Raw genomic sequence first — 12,483 nt, 5'->3', positions numbered from 1 at the left:
AAAATGGTAAGAGAAGGTCTTTCCAAGGAGAAAACATTTAAGGTGAGGACTGAATGACAAGAAGGAGTCAGACATGAAAAGATGGGGGGAGCGAGGGGCACTCAAATGCAAGAGTTGCTGGTAGCAAGACCTGGAATAGCCAAAACACTTTTGAAAAAGAAAACAAAGTTAGAGGACTCACACAACCTGATATAGAGATTTACTATAGGGACTTCCTGGTGGTCCAGGGGTTAAGAATCCACCTTGCAATGCAGGGTACTCAGGTTCAAGCCTTGGTTTGGGAACTAAGATCCCACATACTGTGGAGTAACTAAGACTGTGCACCACAGCTAGAGAAGCCTGGGCAACACAACCAGAGAGTCCGTGAGCCACAGCGAAAGACCCCACATGATGCAGGATTTACAACTTATGCCTTGCACCACATAAATAAGTCAGCTTGAAATGGATGATGGACCCAGTTATGAAACCCAAAACTATAAAACTTCTATGAGAGAATATAACTGAAAGTCTTTGTAATTTTGGGTTAAGCAGAGATTTCTTATCTAGGGCACAAATACCATAAAACATTAAAAAGTTGATAAATTTGGACTTCATCAAAATTATAAACTTCTGTCTTCCAAACGATGCTGTTTAAAATATGAAAAGCACAGCCATGGATGGGGAGAAAATATATGAAAAACATATACCTGATAGAGACTGCTATCCAGAATACAAAAAGAACTCTCACAACTCAGAAGAAAACAATCTAATTTTTTAAATGGGCAAAAGGTTTGAATAGGCATTTCACCCAACAAATATATAAAAAGATGCTGAACATCATTAGACTTTATGGAAATGCAACTTAAACCACTGTGTCATATTACCATATACCCATTAGAATGGCTAAAATTAAAAACAGATAATACAAAATGCCGGGGAGGGTGAGGAGCCTCTGGAACTCTCATACACTGCTGACAGGAGTGTAAAACGACATACTCCCATTGAAAAATAGTTTGACAGTTTCTTATGTTCCACATACACTTACCATATAACCCAGAAATCCCACTTCTGGTTATTTACCCAAGAAGAATAAATATATATGCCTACATAAGACTTATACATGAATGCCTGTGGCAGCTTTATTACAATAGCTCAAAACTGGAAATTACCTAAATGGCTATCAACTGGTGAATATATATATAAATTATAGTACATCTCTATAATGAAATACTACTCAGCAACAAAAAGGAATAATACATGCAACAACATGGATGAATCTCAAAAGCATTTCGTGAAGGGAAAGCAGACAGACACAAAACCCTACATACTGCATAATATCATTTAGTGGCATTCTGGAAAAGACAAAACCATAGGGACAAGAATCAACTCGGTGGTTGCTTGAGGCTGTGGTGGTGGTGATAGAGGGGGATGACTAGAGAGGGGCATAAAAGAAGATGCTGAGGTCATAGAACTGCACATATCTCAACTGCAATAATTCTATTGCTATACACATCACCAAAACTCAGCACATTTAAAAATGGTGAACTTTGTTGTATGTAAATTCCTTACTAGGTCTGAATTAAAAAATAATCACCTATAGGAATAAGTGCTGGAGAAGGTGATGGCACCCCACTCCAGTACTCTTGCCTGGAAAATCCCATGGATGGAGGAGCCTGGTGGGCTGCAGTCCATGGGGTCACGAAGAGTTGGACACGACTGAGCGACTTCCCTTTCACTTTTCACTTTCGTGCATTGGAGAAGGAAATGACAACCCACTCCAGTGTTCTTGCCTGGAGAATCCCAGGGACGGGGGAGCCTGGTGGGCTGCCGTCTATGGGCTCACACAGAGTCGGACACGACTGAAGTGACTTAGCAGCAGCAGTAGCAGCAGCAAGAATAAGTGCAGTTTTAAAATGTGTCCACAAACTCTACACCTGATCTTAGTCAGAAGGCTGAGAATTGATTATCTACAAATTCTTTGACATGCCTCATTTCAAAAGGTAGAGCCTAATTCTACTTTCCTTTAGTATAGTCTGCACTGACTTAATGACACACTGCTAAGAAACAAATGATGGCAGAGTGACAGTGTGTGACTTCTTTTGCCAACAACCATTTAGGTGAGACATCTTGGAGTCAGATGCTTAAACCCCAATCCTTGAGTCAAAAGGGGCTGCAGCCCTGGCCAATTTCTTGTCTGCAACCTCATGAGAAATCCTGAGCCAAAAGCAACTGGCTAAGCCAGTTCTGAATTCCTGATCCACAGAAACTGAGATAATAAATATTTGTTGTTTTAAGCCAGTAAATCTGGGGTAATTTGTTACACAATTGTAAATAGATTATTGAGATGAGAGGAGTAATCTGAGGTAAAGTTGGAGAGGTAGATAGAGACAAGATCTTGTAAAAACATAACAGGCATTGTGACAACTTCAGATTTGATTCTAAGTCTAATGGTAAGCCACTGGTGTTTTTATTCAGAAGACTATGAATCACAATTTCAGGACTGTGATTACAAATCACAAAGAATACAAATCACAATACCAATACCAATACCAATTTCACTTTCAGTAATCATTTCATTATGAAGTGGTCAAGAATGAAGGCAGGGAGACTGTTAGGAGGTCATTTTGGTAGCACAGGAAAGAGATGATGGTGGCTGAGCCTAGGGTGGTGACAGCAGAGATGGGTGTATAGAGCGAAGGAAGCAGAGGAATCAAAGATGACGCTAACCTCCCTGGCAGTCCAGTGGTTAAGACTTCACACTCTCAGTGCAGGGGGCACGGATTTGATGCCTGGATGGGGAACTAAAATCCCACATGCAGTGCAGTGCAGCCAAAAAAGTTTTAAAAATAAAATGAGCCTACAGTTGTTGTTTTTTTTTTTTTGTCTGAATAGTCGAAATGATGATAACTGCAAAAAGGGATATATTGGGAGAGGTGATGAATGAAATCAAGAACTAAAGGAGTATATACGCATAACGTATTTGAGAAACTGCAAAGAGGTCAGTATGGTTGGAGTTTATGGTGATTGGATAGGAAGAGAGAGTGATGAGAAAGTAGGCTGAAAAGACAGGCATGAAAAAAAGGCCCTCTTTATCACCATAAAATGTCTGGTCTTTATCCAGTTAGTCACTGGGAGTCACTAAAAGATTTTTAAGTAAGAGAATGATTGATCAAATCTACACGTTAGAGAGATTACCAGCAGCAGCCATATAGAGTTTGGATTGAAGATGAGAGATAATGAAAAGCCGAGGACATTATGAGTAACTTTCTGATTTTTAGGAGGCAGCAGAGTACAGCAGAAAGAACACAAATGACTTTGGAATCAGAGGGACCCAAGTTCAAATCTTGGCATAGCAAGTTACCATCTGCTACAGCTTGAACTGTGTCCCCCTCCAAATTCATATGTCAAAGTCTTAATCCCCAGTACCTCAGAGGTGACCTTTTTGGTCAATAAAGTCATTGTAGATGTAATTAGTTAAGATAAGTTCATACTGGAGTAACGCAGGCTCCTAATTCAATACGACTGGTATCCTTGAAAAAAAGGGGAAATTTGGTCACAGACATGCCATCTAAATATGGAAGCATAGATCTACAGGTCAAGGAATGCCAAAAATTACCAGCAAACCACTAGAAGATGGGGGAGAGGCATGGAACAGACTCTGCCTCATAGTCCTCGGAAGGAACCAACTCTGCCAACACCCCAATTTTACACTTTTAGCCTTCAGACCTGTGAGAGAATATATTTCTGTCAAGCCACTCAGTTTGTGGTACTTTGTTATGGCAGCCCTAGTAAACTAATACACCATCTGTGTGACTTAGGCAAATTATTTTATTTTGCTAATCCCCAGTATCCTAATCTGTAAAATGGGGGCAACTGTATCTACCTGATAAAATGGTCACAGAGATTAAATGATATGGGGTTTGTAGAACACCTGGCACTGCATAAATACTATTTTACATCTGTGAGACACTAATGCTATCCGCCGGCAATGCAGGAGACCTTGGTTTGATTCCTGGGAAGATCCCCTGGAGAAGGAATAGGCTACCCACTCTAGTATTCTTGGGCTTCCCTGGTGGCTCAGATGGTAAAGAATCTGCCTGCAGTGCAGAAGACCTGGGTTCAATCACTGGGCTGGAAAGATCCCCTGGAGAAGGGCATAAAAACCCATTCTAGTACTCTTGCCTAGAGAATCCCCATGGACTGAGGTGTCTGGCAGGCTACAGTCCACAGGGTCACAAAGAGTTGGACATGATCGAGTAGCTAAGCTTTCTTTCAATGCTACCCATCGGGCATCCCTGGTGGCTCAGTGGTAAAGAGTCCACCTGCAGTGCAGGAGATACAGAGACACAAGTTTTATCCCTGGATGGGGAAGATCCCCTGGAGAAGGCAATGGCACCCCACTCCAGTACTCTTGCCTGGAAAATCCCATGGATGGAAGAGCCTGGTGGGCTGCAGTCCATGGGGTCGTGAAGAGTCGGACACGACTAAGCGACTTCACTTTGACTTTTCACTTTCATGCATTGGAGAAGGAAATGGCAACCCACTCCAGTGTTCTTGCCTGGAGAATCCCAGGGATGGGGGAGCCTGGTGGGCTGCCGTCTATGGGGCTGCACAGAGTTGGACACGACTGAAGCAACTTAGCAGCAGCAGCAGCAGCAGCAGGGGAAGATCCCCTGGAGAAAGAAATGGCAACCCACTCCAGTATCGTCACCTGGGAAAACCCATGGACAGAGAAGTCTGGTGGGCTACAGTTCTTGGGGTTGCAGAGTTGGACATGACTGAGTGACTGAACAACAACAACGCTATCCAAGGAAAATGGGACATTTCTGGACATTTTGGGAAAGACTGACTACAACTATAAGGGTCATGTGCAATACAACCTAAAAGGAACAGGTTGGAGAAAATGATCTTAGAATCCCTATTTCCTGTTGGACTCCTTAGACAGGAGCCCTGGGATTGTCTTGCATTCTGTGAAAATGTAGCTTCTTTGGGAACAGAACACTAGTACAAAAACCAAAAGCACCCTCAAAGGCAGGAAGGTTGAGGTTATCTAACATCCTATGCTGTGTAACGTTGGGAAGGAAAGAAGTGAACAAAGCTGGAGAAGAATGGGCCAGATGCCTTAAGCCTCCAGGTTTCCCAGCTTACTTCCTTAGGCAAAAGATTTAGGCTGGGGGTTGTCCTCTTCTCGGCTCCATAAGGGAAACCTAACAGAGGCCTCACCAGTCTCTGGAATGCCTAGTCCTTTCAAGCAGGGAGTCTCTTGCCAAAGCAAACAATCCCAGCTCTACGATTGTGCTCTGGCTGGGGTAGGGGAGAACAAAGATCCCTTTCTTTGCTTCCCCAACTCTATGGCTCCAGCCAAAGGCACTGTTTACACAGTCTTCCCTGGTGAAGAATTTGTTCCGTTTCTCTCTAGGTTACAGTTGGAAAAGGTTGACTCCCTCCTTGCCTGATCCTTTTCCCTAGACCCCTGGACAAGAAAGGTGTCCGATATCTGAAGCCTTCCACCCTCAGAAAAGATGTCAGCCCACAGGAGTAACTCCAGACCCTTTTGTGACATGACAGAGAACCTTACGGTTTTGGCGGCAGAAAGCCTGTCTGGCTGGGAAAGGGAGGCTGGCTGGAGCAATCAAGAGCCTAACTTGTCTCCATTCCAATTCTGTTTATCTTCTCTCTCTCAGTCCCCAGGGATTCCTAGGCTTTCCCAGGTCCATATCTAGGAGTGAATCAAATAGACAAAATCCAGGGTAGACTTGGGTTCTTTCTTTAAAAGGATATTAAGGTGGGTAGGATGAAAACAGTGTTTTTTAGCAGGAAAAGTTTTCTGTGGTCTTTAGTTTACTAACTCCAGCAGCACATATGCTTCCCTCCAGCTCCCAAAACAAAAGCAAGAAGGAGAAAAGGAAGCCTGAGTGGTGGAGTCTAATTTTAGCCCTGGCAGAGAGTCCTAGTGTTAAATTACTCCTGGTAAATTGGTAACTAAGAAACAGAAGAGATAAAGACAATTTACAAGATCTAGGTCTCCAGCAAGAATTTTTTTTTTTTTAATTTGGCTGTCCTGGGTCTTAGGTGTGGTACGAAGGATCTTCAATCTTTAGTTACAGCAATGTAAACTCCTAGTCTTGGCAAGTGAGATCTAGTTCTCTCATCAGGGAAACCCAGGTCCCCTGCATTGGGGATGCAGAGTTGTACCCACTGGACCACCAGGGAAATTTCCTCCAGCAAGAATTTTAAAATCTAATTTCATTTATTTCTATGTCATCTCTAGGAGGCACATCTCAAGAAAATGTGCCTCTCATTTCACAAAAGGGAAGGAATTGAAGCACGAGAAGAATTAACCAAAAGTGACTTGAACCCAGAATTGTGAGACTTTCAATCTGGTCAACTCTATAGGCTAAACTGTTTTTGAAAATTTTATGAGTTTTTGCATTGTACAGATTTTACCTGAGCTAAATCCCCACTGACTATCCTCCTGTTGTTAAGGGAGTTATGGGCTAGGTGTTTGTTACCCTTTGCAGCTATGTTTTGGAAACTTAAAAGTCCTTGCTCTACATATTGGAAGAAGTGGATCGAAAAGCCTTAGGGGTGCAATGGGCATGGAAATCTGTTAGGCATAGATATCATCCCACAACATACATATAAACACCACCCCCTCAACTACCCTCCCCAGCAAGATCTACAGAGTTGGTTTCTCTAAAAGCAGCAACGCAGTTCCTGGAAGGTTCTAATCCACAATAGTTAAAAAAATATGTATCTTGGGGCAAGAGCTGAGCCAACCAGCTAAACTGAGCCTACTCAGAAGGCCAGGAAATTACCAGCAGTGGATAAAATGAACACAAGGGTAAGCAAATGCTAACTATCTGCAAGGTAACTACAGAGATGATAATTAGAAGAAAAACAGATCAATCTCCTTCACTGAGAAATCTAAACAACTGTCCAGATTCGTTTTCCCCTCTCCTTCAATGATATCCTGGCCCCCACACCTTGTGGTGTGGCATAATGCAAGGAGCTCTGGTCATGGGTTTCTGTTCTATCAGTTTCCACCCAGGTGACCTCTAGAACAAAGGCATGATTCTTGAATCTGAGTCTTAGTTTTCTCACTTGTTAAAACCAGAAAAAAAATACCTACCTCACACAAATGAAATAGCTATAGTAAAAATAGCCATAGGCATACAATTTTTGCTTATATGTCTTTCCTGGAGTTCCTTGGTGGTCCAGTGATTAGACTTCATGCTTCCACTGAAGGGGGCACAGATTTGGTCCCTGGTCAGGGAACTAAGATCCTGCATGCCATGTGGTCTTGCCAAAAAATAAATAAATAGGCAAATAAGTAAGTAAATAAAATTAAAAGATGTTTTCCTTGTTTTGCCTTCTTGAGCTAGGTTAAAGTCAATGAAATTAGGAGGCAGAGAGTCAGATAAGTCAGCCTAAGAATTCCTTTCATCACAAGATTCAGATGAAACTTCACTCCTTTTGCAGACTGGAAAATTGCACTCGTGTTCCCTTTCTATTGCTACATGACAAACTATATAAACTCAGTGGTTTAAAACAAATTCCATTTATTATCTTACTTTCTGTAGATCATAAAATCCAGGCAGGTTTGATTACATTTCCTGTTTGTGTGTGCTCAGTCGTGTCCGACTCTTTGCAACCTCACAGACTGTAGTCCACCAGGCTCCTCTGTCCATGGAATTTTCCAAGCAACAACACTGGAGCAAGTTGCCTTTTCCTCCTCCAGGGGATCTTCCCAACGCAGGGATCGAATCTGCGTCTCCTGTGTCTCCTGCATTGGCAGGCGGGTTCTTTATCACTGCGCCACCTGGGAAGCACACGTTTCCTGTTTAGTGTCTCACAAATCCCAAGTCAAGTCGAGGAAGGTGTTGACTGCGTTGGGCTCTTATCTAGAGGTTGTAAGGAAGAATCCACTTCCCAGGCTTATTCAGGCTGTTGGCAGAATTCAGTTCCTTGCAGTTGTTGGACTGAGGTCCCATTTCCTTGCTGGCTGTTGGTTAAGGGGTCAATTTCAGATGTAAGAAGCCACTTGCGTATGGTCCCCTCCAACTTCAAAGCCAATAACAGTGTATCAAATCCTTTCTTCAAATCTGATTTCTCTTTCTGCCACTAGTCTGAGAAAGCTCTTCGTTTTTAAGGGCCACTGATTAGTTCAGGCCCATGCAGGTAATCTCCCTATCTGAGTCAGCTGTTTCATATATAACATTGCCATAGCTTTCCTTTCCCCTCTGTGGCCGCAGCCTCCTGAGTATGCTCAGGCTTCAGAAGAGGCTTGCCTCCAGTGTCCTCTGCTGTGGCAAAAAGAAGGGGTTGGACCCCAGTGAGGATAACAAAATTGCCAATGCCGACTCCCGCCAACTCAGCAGATCCAGAAGCTGATCAAAGACGGGCTGATCATCTCGAAGCCTATGACTGTCCATTCATGGGCTTGATGCCAGAAAAACACTTTGGCTTGCTGGAAAGGCAGGCATATGGGCATAGGTAAGCGAAAGGGTACTGCCAATGCTTGAATGCCCAAGAAGGTAACCTGGATGAAGAGGATAAGAATTCTGCGCTGACTGCTCAGACAATACCGTGAATCTAAGAAGATTGACTGCCACATGTATCACAGCCTGTACCTGAAGGTGAAGGGTAACGTGTTCAAAAACAAGCAGATTCTCATGGAACATACCCACAAGCTGAAGGCAGACAAGACTTGCAAGAAGCCTTTGGCGGAACAGGCTGAAGCCTGCACGTCTAAGACCAAGGAAACCCGCAAGCGTGGTGAAGAGCGGCTTCAGGCCAAGGAGGAAATCATTAAGACTCTGTCCAAGAAGGAAGAGACCAAGAAATAAAGTTCCCCGCCTCTTCTCTGTACACAGTGGCTTTGGCAACTGCATAGATCACTCATTCAATAAAAAACAAGCCTACCTCTCTGCTTCCAGAGTCTCTGGCTGCCTGGTGGGTTGTCACTGTGCACTGGACTGGAACTGAGGACTGGGATACAGGCCCTTCTCTGGGTTCCTGCTTTGTTGCTTCCTTGACTCTTAGCCTCTGGTCAGGCTCATGCCCCCTCCATCCATGGAGTGTGGGGCCTACTGTGAAGTGAGGAGAGGAATGACTTCTATCCAACTTTCAGATACTGTGCTTCCAAACTGCCCTTTACAACAGAGTATGAGTGGCATCTCAGACACGCTCTCAGATGTTGGTTGTTATTCAGTTGGGAGTTGTCACATTATTTTAAAACAACAGAATATAGTATGCTTGCACTCTTCAACTGCACTGAGGTTCAAGGTTGCAGTCTGCTGCCTTAGAACTCCAGGACAGTGGGGACTGAACCACCACCACTCCAGAAGGTACGATTGACCTGAACTGCTGACTGCTGCTAGAGCTGTCTTTAAACAGCCTTATTGAGACAGAACTGAAGCCATTATTTGGAGTACCCCTATTTTTATTTCTAAACCTATTTTTCTCTCCTGTCCTTATCAGTACTGTTTCCTGTTTTGTTTTTCAGTTTATAACCATAAAAAATGGTCCAAAGAAAAAAATCTTTCATGGCAAGAGTTGGAATAAGGCACATAACATACACACTTGTCACAGCCATTTTAAGTTGACTTTATACTCTTTTTGCAAATGAGAAGTAGGTTTTATCTTGCCTCTTATCTGATAGTAATAACCAATAAATTTTTCAATAAAGTATCTGCTCTACAAGCCAAGTTAAAAAAAAACAACAAACACTACCACAGGTGCAATAGCTAATCCAATTCACAGGTTCTGGGGATTAGAGTATTCTTAGGAGGTCATTTAAGAAATTCTGCCTGCCACAGCACTTATTCAAAAGATGAAAGGAAATTCTTTGGGGATGCGGGGGAGAAGGAAGTGGGAATAAACTCTCTCTGAGTAACATACTAATAGGAGAAGCCAAGCATTTGCAAAGAGAGTCCTGACCTCATCCATGGTGTCCTACCTGTTATATCTTCTGCCACCTCTAGAGTGGCTACTTTGGTCACAGTGTCTTGAGGTAAATGGTCAATAATAGACATTTTAAGGAATGCTTGTGCACTAAAAAACTCTTGCCATGCTTTAGTTTTTCCTTATCAAATGGTGTCAACTCCGAGCCCTCCAAGAACTTGTCCTAAGAATACATGTTGGAAAGTGCATCTTTTTAGATATGGCTCAACTAAGAGAGAATTTCATTGCTCAAAACTCGGAGGACTGGGATAATACCCCAGTGCTCCTCTTACATATTCTACTTCAGGATTCAAGGTGGATATTCATCCCTTCACCTCATTTCTCTTCAGTGAAGGTTAAGACACAGAGCAGCCTCTATGTTCCTGTGTACCAACTTCGGCTAAACACCAGGGTTGTTTCTGAGCTCCTTTTTCATCCTGGTGACCTAAGAAGATCTCAAACTAATAAATCCATCCTGGAAGGCAAGCTGGAACAGGGTTTCTCATTATTAATATTTAGCATGCAGATGGTTTTCAAAGAACATCATTTTCTAATTAGGATGACACTTTTGCCTAGTACTGAAGAAACACAACTGATGATTGGGGAAACTGAAATGTAAGAAGAGGGGACCAACTATATGGGAAAAGAATATAAAAAGGTGGATATATGTATGTGTATAACTGATTCACTTTACTGTACACCTGAAACTAACATAACATGAATCAACTAGACTCCAATAAAAATTTAAGAAAAAGAGGGAAACCAAGACTTGCTGCCTTCAGCATCTCTGGGGTTTTTTTCCTCCAGATGTTTTATGGCCAGACTTGCCAACCACGAGGGGGAGAAACTGTATAAAATACCTGTAACAGGCTCTGAGTTTCATGGAGAATGAGAAAATTATAATCAATATACATTGATCTTTCAAGTCACCATCCTTTCCAAATACCCAAGGTCACCTTTGTGTACATGCACTTAATTCTTTGGATGAGAATTATTATCCAGATTTAATAGATGGGGAGAAACTGAGGTCCTAGAGTTATTTATTGTGATCTGACCTACCATCACAGTGGCCCAGGGTGGAAGAAAGATTACAATAACATCTAATTTCAAATCATGCAATCTTTTTGAAATTACAAAGACAAACAGAAAGCTTTCATTGCATGTTATCAAAACTGGAAAGATCTTCAGAAAAGTTGCTCTTGGACCCTGTCTCTACTAAAACAAAGCACTCCTCCACCCCAAATTGTTGGCAACTTGGGTTGCCAATAGATACCTCTTGGGACCTGAAACTAAGAGGATCCTGGTTGCCTCGACTCCTTCTGAAGAAATTTGCTTCCAAGCGTCTTGCAGCACCATCTCATCATTCACCTCAGAGAGAACAAGAACACGTGGGCCACCAGATGTGCTCTCTCCAACCACCTGAGGTGTTGAGTCAGTTTCAATCCCAAAGAAAGGGCCAAGGGGAAAAATAAAACAGATGATTCTGATCTGATGATTTGGTAACAGAACTGGCAAGAGAAGCCCTTACCAGAGGTTCAAACTTAAGTGAACAAAACAAAGAGAGCACTATGCATCATCCCCAAATATGTACATACCCTTACCTACTTACGGCTGGAGGAGCTATTCTTGTGAGGTCCGCCTAAAGCCCCAAAGTGCAGTAGGGTATAGTTTTTTGGAATAGTATGGCAACCTAGAAGCAAATTGAGGATGCGATCCCATTCAATCCTTGATGACAATAGCAAAAGGACAGGGTGAATAATTTGAGGTGACCTGCTTCCTAAGCATCAGTTTACTGTGGGGTCAAGCATCTGCTCTAGGCTTTAATTACTGATTGAACCAAAAGAAAAACTGTAATGATCATCGACATTATCATGAAAGGATTTTTATACTCAATTTCAAGCATATGTAAGATAAGTCTTACTTGAAGTTTAATCAAACTTCAAAAAAGTTTAGTTTTCTTCAAAAAAAGATTTAAAAAAATTCAGCTTTAGCTGTGCTGGATCTTCGTTGCTCTGCTTGGGCTTTCTCTAGCTGCGGTGCTCAGGCTTCTCATGGCAATCGCTTTTTGTTGAGGAGCACAGGCTCTAGGCACATGGGCTCACTATTTGTGGGCTCCGTTGCGCTGCAACCTGTGGAATCTTCCTCAGACCAGGGATGGAACCCATGTCCCCTGCGGTAGCAGACAAATTTTTAGCCATTGCGCCATTAGGGCAGTTCTAAAGTTTAGCCCTTAAAAAAAACTTTTAAATTTATTTTTGGTTACACTGGGTCTTCATTGCTGCCCATGGGCTTTCTCTAGTGTGGTGAGCGGGGGCTTCTGATTGCAGTGGCTTCTCTTGTTGCAGAGCATGGGCTTCAGCAGTCGCAGCCTGTGGGCTCGGGGGTTGTGGCACACAGGCTTAGTTGCTCCAAGGCATGTCAGATTCCTGGACCAGGGATGGAACCCGAGTGCCCTGCACTGGTAGGTGGATTCTTAACAACTGGACCACCAGGAAAGACCCTAAAATTCAGCCATTAGAAAATAATAAGTCCTTTACCTTTATACTAACCCCTGTCCAA

The 12,483-nt window shown here is 42.8% G+C and overlaps 1 pseudogene; it reads left to right on the top strand.

Moving 5' to 3' along the window:
* The first annotated feature begins 8,244 nt into the window (after nt 1-8,244).
* LOC138437281 (large ribosomal subunit protein eL19-like) lies at nt 8,245-8,828 on the top strand (annotated as a pseudogene).
* The last annotated feature ends 3,655 nt before the right edge of the window (nt 8,829-12,483 follow it).

This window comes from Ovis canadensis, chromosome 3, assembly GCF_042477335.2.
Source record: "Ovis canadensis isolate MfBH-ARS-UI-01 breed Bighorn chromosome 3, ARS-UI_OviCan_v2, whole genome shotgun sequence".
NCBI classification, from domain to species: Eukaryota; Metazoa; Chordata; class Mammalia; order Artiodactyla; family Bovidae; genus Ovis; species Ovis canadensis.
Note: the sequence above shows the minus strand (reverse complement) of the source record. Positions and strands in the feature narration are given on the sequence as shown.